The following is an 8,390-nucleotide window of genomic DNA, read 5'->3' on the forward strand; positions in this document are numbered from 1 at the left end:
CTTCCTGTCATCTGTGTTCAGTTGGCATGGCAACCCGCTGAGCACTGTGACAGATAATGGCGTCCAGTTCACCTCTGCAGCCTTTGCTGCCTTCCTGGAGGAAAGACAAATCTGCCATAATCGCTTCTCTCTCTACTATCCCGCGGCCAATGGGGCCATAGAAAGTTTCAACAGGGTGCTTTAACAAACCATACATTTGGCCATTCATCAACACCAGCCATGGAAACCAGCCGTAACTGACATTTTTCAAGTCTATTGTGCTACACTCCACACCACAACTGGTACTTCACCCTTTGAGCTGCTCCATGGACGACCGATGCGCACAAAGCTGACTCTGTTGCCACCTGCTCCTACATCCTCGCTGACAAACATGGACATTCGCCGCAGGGTCAGCCAACATCAGCACAAAATGAAGGTGTATACGGATGCCAAACGAGGTGCTCGTTCTCCTTGTTTCCAAAAAGGGGACAGAGTGTGAGTGAGAAACCCGTTACATGTCCCTAAAGGATACAGGAAGTTCAGTGACCCTCTAACAATAAGTGAGAAAGTTGGTGAAGGCACACATACTGAGTAACGGTAAAACCTGGAACACCTCCCACCTTACTGCATTCCCCGACACCATAGCTACACACACGCACACAAACAAGGAAACTAAGCCACCTGATCTCACTCGCACACCCAGGCAAGATACTCGCCAGCCTAGCTGGCTGAAGGAATATGTTACTTGACTCTTACATGCAGTTACACTGCAGAATGTTTCACACCTGTGTTTTTTTTGTGTTTGCACTTAAGTGACCTCATGACTTGTTGAATTGATTAATATTTGGTTGCACTGTAGGGTAACTGTTAATGTACTGTTTCTGTCAGAAGGGTTTGGTTTGTTCGGTATATCCATCTTGTATGTTATGTCAGCCTAAATAATCTTTCCATTGCCATTACCAATAATAAGCTGATTAATGTGATTTTCTCATACTTGACTGTATTGATAATGAAGGAGTAAAGCGGTAATAGTGTTGAATTATTCTTTTACCAACGGATTACGCTTATTTTCGATTCCATGAGTATAGTATGCTGTTGTGTTGCATAAGCTCACAGCTTCTTTTCTAAAAAGGAGAAAATGTTGTGTTTAATGCATTAATGCAATATTACTATTGAACTACAGGAAGTGTGTACAATATGCAGGATGTGTATAAGAGATGTTTACTGCTTCCGGGTTAATGTTACCTTGTTGGGATGATGCCCTGCTGAATAAAATGTTTCTAGTACTCGGTTCTAACGCCATCATTCCTGACCTACGAACGTAACAGTATACAAAGGCTGAACTGAATTACCTCCTTACATATTCATGTTTGATCTTGTTAGAAAGAGAGTTAATTCAGGAATCTTTTGATAACAATAGCATAATGCTTAGTCCTGCTTCCAACAACATGAGTTCACATTGATAAAGAAGTACACATTCACCATATAGGTAGGCCAGTCCTAGTCATGAATTAGTTTAACCCCCCTTCCCTTCCCTTCCCTTCCCTTCCCTTCCCTCACCTTAACTTGAAATCACCCAGTCAGGGCAAACATCCTCAACCCATGCTGGGTAAGGTATTTAAGATGGCCTCAGGAAAAAAGTTTTTTTGTGTTGTGGTTGTTTTTGGAGCCTTGGAGAAGAAGAGTTTTTCTCTTTTTATTTTGGTAATGGTTCCTTGGTCATGTGTTTTTAGTTGGTTTCCTTTCACCCTGTGGCGCTTAAACTGGGTAACACTTTGGCAAGTTCTGGCTTATCCGTCTCCTGTCTTTTCTGGTATTTCCAAGTTAATTGTTTAATGTTTTGAATAATGTCTTCTGTTTTGTAATTTAGAAGTAGTGAGCCTGCATTCAATAAAGAATGTAGGATTTCAGTTCATTAATCTAATTGACTGCTTCATATTGAATTCAATTATTTAATCTTAAAACCTGATATAGTGCTTGTTTTGATTTGTTGGTTGATTCCACCAGTTTACTGTAGACTGCCCTATCAATGAATTTGGCAATTTGATTGATAATTCTTATTTTCAACACCAATTATTAAATTAAATCACATAAAATATATTTTATATATGGGTTAAGTGAAGGGTTCTAGCATGAAGTATCACTTCTGTTCAGTATTCAGAGTGCTGAATATTTTAACAAGGGCATTGACTGTTGGAACTACTGGATTCAGAAAATAAACATATTTTTTATTAATCCTTGTTTGTCCCACAATACAGAGAACTCCACTTGAAAGAATATGGTATGGGGCTATTATTGTAGCAGAATTATTTGCAAATGCGTACACAGATCTGTAAATGATTTACGGCCAATTTAGTGCTAAGAGATGCTGTCGGATGACTTAGTTGCGTCACCATGGATGTGTCCTAGTCGCTTGACGTAAATGCCTTTACTATGTCGTAACACTTAGATGACCCAGCATGTATGTAGAGCTGCAGTGCTTCTGTGCCGCAACTAAAAAAGGCATCAGACTAGTGTTGTCACGATACCAAAATTTTGACTTTGATACCAATATCAGGTTTAGTATCACGATACTCGATACTGAAAGGATACTTGAAACTTAAACAATACTGATTCGATACTCGGTACCTAATGATACTGAAATTACCTTAATAGATCAGAAACGTAATGTCCACAAGGGTTGACCTCATTTTCAAATTCACGGTTTATGAACAACCTGGGTTATTAACAACCTTTAAGTTGAAGCCTGTTCAACATATTAATAAGTATAAGCTTATAATGTTACGACACTAAACAATGGAAAAATATATTAAGTATATTTTAAAAAACTAAATAATCTTTAAACAGGTCTTTCACTTTTAAATAGATCTAAAAACAGCATATTTTAATAATACAGCATCTTCCTATAATAAAATATTTCCAAATTAGAACACCGCTGTGTACATACATCTGCTGATGCATCTGGACACGTCTTCAGTGATGTTCCTGGAATCAGAGTGTTTCGGGTCTTTCAACATCATACACCCTCCTCCAGGTGACCCAGCCGGGGCTGATCAGACCCCCAGCTTGTGTCCAGATGGCTAGCTACTTATGACCCCATGGCTCTCCTCTTTTGAGCCACAGCCATCTTGAAGCCCTCTGTACCGCATCGGTGGTACTGCTTATGGCTCTCCTCTTCCTCTCTCCCTCGATGCCCAAATTGCTGAAGGCTCTGGCTAAAGAATGGGCTGCGAATCCCCTGCATCCAACCTCCACTGGGAGACACCTCGCTGTCCACTCAGCCTGCTGACATTTGCTGACCAGTCCCGCGTACTTGGAGAGCTTCCTTTCAAAGGCCTCTTCCAAGCAATCTTCCCATGGGACTGTCAGCTCCAACAGCACAGCCTGCTTGGTGGACTCAGACACAAGAGCAATGTCTGGTCGCAGGGTGGTTGCTGCGATATGGTTGGGGAACTTCAGCTGCCATTCAAGGTCCACCAACAGTTGCCAGTCCCGTGCAGAGGTCAGGATGCCTGCAGATGTTCTTCTGGTGGGTTTTAGCTGCTCCCCAGCTCTGACAAAGGCGATGGTCTGCTTGGAGGGTCGGGACCGCTTCGCCCACTCAACTCCTGCACTGATGGCTTCAGCGATGGTCTTCAGGACCTGATCATGCCTCCATCGGTACCGTCCCTCTCCAAGTGCCTTTGTGCAGCAGTTGAGGATGTGCTCCAGGGTTCCTCGCTTGGAGCACAGTGGGAATGCTGGTGACTCTGCTTTTCCCCATGTGTGCAGATTTGATGGGCTTGGAAGCACATCATACACTGCCTGGATGAGAAATTTGATGCGGTGTGGCTCGGCTTTCCAAAGCTCATCCCAGGTCACTTTCCTCTCGACCGCATTTTCCCATCTAGTCCAAGCCCCCTGTTGCTTCATTCCCACCGCCTTGCAGGTTCTTGTCTCCTCCACTGCTGCTCTCACCTCCTCCTGAACTAGGCGGCGCCTTTCCTTCCCTCTGATGGTGTTCATTTGGGGAGTTGGAAAGGATCCTAGCCCAGCTCGGCCTTGTGTGACCACTCCCACCAGCCTCTTGTGACACAGCCTTGCCTCAGCTTCCTGTGCCCTCCACTTCCTGCCAGTCCTCACTTGGATCCCTGCTTTGGCCACCTTCAGATCACTTGAGTCCCTGTACTGTACCACTTCTCTGGCTCTTGTTACCTTGAATTCCTCCTCCAAGGATTTGAAGGGTAGTTGCAGTTTGCTGTGGTGTCCGTAGAGTGCGATGCTGCTCAGGCTCTTTGGCAGCCCCAGCCATCTCCTGAGGTGGTTGCTGACCCTCCTCTCTAAGGTCACGACTGTCGTGATCGGAACTGCATAGACGAGGAGGAGCCACAGGATTCTGGGAAGAATGCCATGCTGACACACCCAGGCTTTGAATTTCCCAGGTAGGCCAGACTTGTCCACAACCTTCAGCCAGCTATCCAACTCGGTGCAGGTCGACTGGATGGATGTTGTGTCCCTCAGAGAGCTGTCAAAAACCTTCCATAAGCTCTTGACTGGCTTCTCTGTGATGGTTGGGATGGCTGTGCCTGAAATCTTGAACCGGAACTTGTCCTCCACCTTCCCTTTCCTCAGCACCATAGATCTAGATTTGGCTGGTTTTAAATGCATCCGGGCCCACTCCACCAGCTTTTCGAGCCCCTGCAGAATCCACCGGCAGCCTGGGACTGATTCTGTGGTGACTGTGAGGTCATCCGTGAACAAACTGATAGGTGGTTGCCGTTGAGAGGAATTCATTCTGGGCCCTCTGCACTCCGGTTCAGCAGACTTAGTGAGCATGTTCATGGCTAGGGAGAACAGTGTCACAGAGATAGTGCACCCTGTGATGATGCCGATCTCCACCTTGTGCCAGCTTGATGTAATTGCTCCCGAAGAGACCCTCATCCTGAAGTTGCTGTAGTAATCAGCGATGAGGTCTCTGATTCTGCTGGGGACGTGATGTTTGGTCAGTGTGAGCTGCACCAGCTTGTGTGGAATGGAGCCATATGCATTTGCCAGGTCGAGCCACAACACTGACAGGTTGCCCTTGTTCTCTCTGGCCTCCCTGATGAGCTGTGTCACCACACCGGTGTAATCCAGACAGCCTGGCATCCCTGAAACGCCACTCACAGGATCTTCCACAGACTCAGCAGGAGTTTGGGACAGTTCTTGTACACTTTGTACGAGGTGCTACTTGGTCCTACTTGGTCCGAGCTTGCCCTTGCTTTGCGGATTACCTCTCTGACTTCCTTTAGCTGCAGCTCCGACGTGTCGAACTGCACATCCGGTTCAGGGGGGTCTATTAAGATGTTACACTCTCCCAACTCCTTCTCTCTTTCAGGGTCACTGTATGTCTTCTTCAGAAGTCTTCCTGCGAGCAGGTCAGTTTCCCACTGCGCTTCTGCCCAAGCAGCTCCTTAGTGAACTTGAAGGGGTTGGCAATAAAGGCAGCACGTTTTCTGGCCCTTTTGCGATGCCGCCTCCGATGCCACTCTGCCAGGCGGAGGACTCTGATCTTCTTCTGTAGGATGCACATCAGCTGGGCCAAGCCAATGCATTCCTCTTCTCCTGCCTTCTTGTATTGGGACTTCAGCGCTTTCATCTTCTGCCTGATGTTGTGGATCCTCACCGCTCTTTGATTCTTCGAGTAAGCTGTCCAGGAGCTTTTCTTCTCCGATTGTTGTCATATGGCTTGTAGCTTTCTATCGGTCTCTCCCTTCACTGTTGCCTCCAGAATTTGGTTGACATCTTCGTCAAACTGCTTCCACAGTGAAGTCATGTTAGCTGCAGGCCATTTGATCCACCTCCTGTTAGATTTGATGCTAGAGGGATTCGTTTGCAACACTTGAAGGTTCCGGGCACTATGGGGTGACTCCGGGCCTGGCACCACCTGCGTCTCACCAGGTTGGACACCTGTGTGTTGTGCTGCTCCTGCCCCCACCAGACACTTCATCCTCCCTTGGTGGATCTTCAAGCCGCGATCGTTCTTGCAGATTTTGCCACATACACACTGCTTGCTCATAGTCGTTTGTTCGTTGCCTGGGTCTGATGCCGTTGTGTCCGTCCTATTGCTACTGAAGTAAACAGATCGAAGCTTGCGCTGTATCAATGAGTCAATGCACAAGCGCATGTCATTTCACTTGACAACCTTAGTTGCTACTGCCATCTAGCGAAAATTCTGACAAGTTACAAGTACCGAAAAACTGCTGAAGTTTCGGAATACCATGCAATACAGATATATTCCAATCCATTGCTTAGTTTAGCAGAGAATGCACACTTCAGAGCACCTCAGAGACAGATAGAATAATAATACATATTTCAAATAATAAATACGACATTGAAAAAAAATGGAACAAAAAACGAAATATCAACTCACCATCCCTGCTACCTGCGAGCTGCGTGCAGAGTAGCATACCTTATTATTTATTTCGACATCTCGCATCAAATTTAAAACATTGGTCCTAGCATACCAGGCAGTCAAGGGATCAGCCCCAGCATATCTCCACCAGATATTCAAACCCTACATGCCAGCCAGATCCCTCCGTTCTGCTACCTCAGGACGCCTAGCACCTCCCCCTCTTCGCACCTGCACTTCCAGAACACGTCTTCTGTCTGTTCTGACCCCACGATGGTGGAATGACCTCCCTGTGGAGGTCAGAACAGCTGAGACACTGACCCATTTCAAACGACGACTCACCTCTTCAGGCTGCACCTCTCCCCATCCCTCCCTACCCCCCTGTAAATGACTGTAAGCTTAGGGTTGTAACTAGGCAACTGTTTCGTAGGTGACTTAGGTGCATTAACTGTCTTAACTACTACTTGTTTTTTTTTTCCATAGACTCCGTTGTTGCCGTTCTCGTTGTTAGTGTTAATCAGTTTAACCTTCAGGGTCCAAGTTGAACTATGCGGTTGTTCCCTGCACTTGGACTGGTACTTCTCTCTAGGGGTTTCGTCATACTTGTTCCTGGTTATGGTTATACACTTTGTTGTACGTCGCTCTGGATAAGAGCGTCTGCCAAATGCCTGTAATGTAATGTAATGACATTGGCAGACTACAGCATAAATTGCGTCTTTTGTTTCTATTCAATATTAGTAATTGCAGCGAGAAACTGCAGCTGTAGACACAAGAAAGTTTGTTATATTATGGTAGCAACGGAACGAAGCAGACTATATATATAGGTTATATTTACCATCATTGTTTTATTATACCAGCCTGTTTTCACGTGTTTGCAGAGAAACTCAAATACTATCAATAAAAATGGTTTAGCTATTTCTCAGCATAATGACGGATGGAGATTGGATGATATGAAAAGAATTTAACCGTCCACCACGTTTCAGAAATGTTCCAAAACTCTAGTCATCACAGTTGCATGCATCACAAAAACTATTACATTAACGCTTACATTACAGTGTGACATATCAACATTATATAATACCACTAACCTATTTAAAGACACTCAATTTCAAAAATAACGTGTATAACAGAAATATTTTGAGCAGTAATACACAACGCTAAAGTTAGCTCCTGATTCGCAGCTCCCGATTCGAAATTTCCGGTCCACCTTAAATCGGTTGCGTTATATGATTGGACGGTTTCGCGGTCTTCCTTACGTATTTGCAAAGGTTATAATTTGCTTCTAAAAGAGAGATACGGATCAAGAGAGAAATTGAACAAAGGTGGTAATGAGAATTTAAAAAAAACTATTTTTAACTATGTTATGGTCACTTCACATGTCTTTTAAGATTGTACTATGGACAGATCAGTGTCACGCATTTTGTTTTCTCCTCAAAATCTAATAGTCTCACCATTGCATCAGGTGTGTATGAGAGAACAGGAAATAATGCACATCTGAAATGTTGTGGACGAAAAATCACTGCACCATATTCAAATAAAACTCCTAAAATCCTATTGAAAATTTGACATTTAATTACGACAGAAGGGCTCCTGAAGTGGTCTACATCCTACCCAATTTCTTTGAAATTTTACTATTGCATTTTTTAATAATCCCACTTCAAACTTTACATGTAATCCAATAGAGGCCAATTGAAAAATATGAAAGTTTGGACAAGAATTTCTCTCCAAATCTAAATGTTCAGAAAATTCTGACACTTGTTCCTGGCAGAAGGGCTTCTGGTCGTCACCCTACCCTATTTCTGTGATATTTTACCGTAGCATTTTTTAATAATCCTATTTCAAATTTTCCATGTAATCCAATAGAGGTCAATTGAAAAAAGTGAATTTTTGGATTGAAATGTCTCTCCAAAATGAAAAGTTCAGAAAATTCACACACTTGTTCCTCGCTGGAGGGGTCCTGTTCTACATCCTAGCCCAATTGTGTGCAGTTTTACTATAGCATTTTCAAATAATCCCACTACAGACTTTGTGTGCATGTCAA

General features: G+C 44.2%; 1 pseudogene; it reads right to left on the reverse strand.

Annotated features, from left to right (window-relative positions):
* Positions 1 to 2,870: 2,870 nt before the first annotated feature.
* Positions 2,871 to 6,735, reverse strand: LOC135250649 (uncharacterized; annotated as a pseudogene).
* Between the last annotated feature and the right edge of the window lie 1,655 nt (positions 6,736 to 8,390).

This window comes from Anguilla rostrata, chromosome 3 (assembly GCF_018555375.3).
Source record: "Anguilla rostrata isolate EN2019 chromosome 3, ASM1855537v3, whole genome shotgun sequence".
Classification (NCBI taxonomy): Eukaryota; Metazoa; Chordata; class Actinopteri; order Anguilliformes; family Anguillidae; genus Anguilla; species Anguilla rostrata.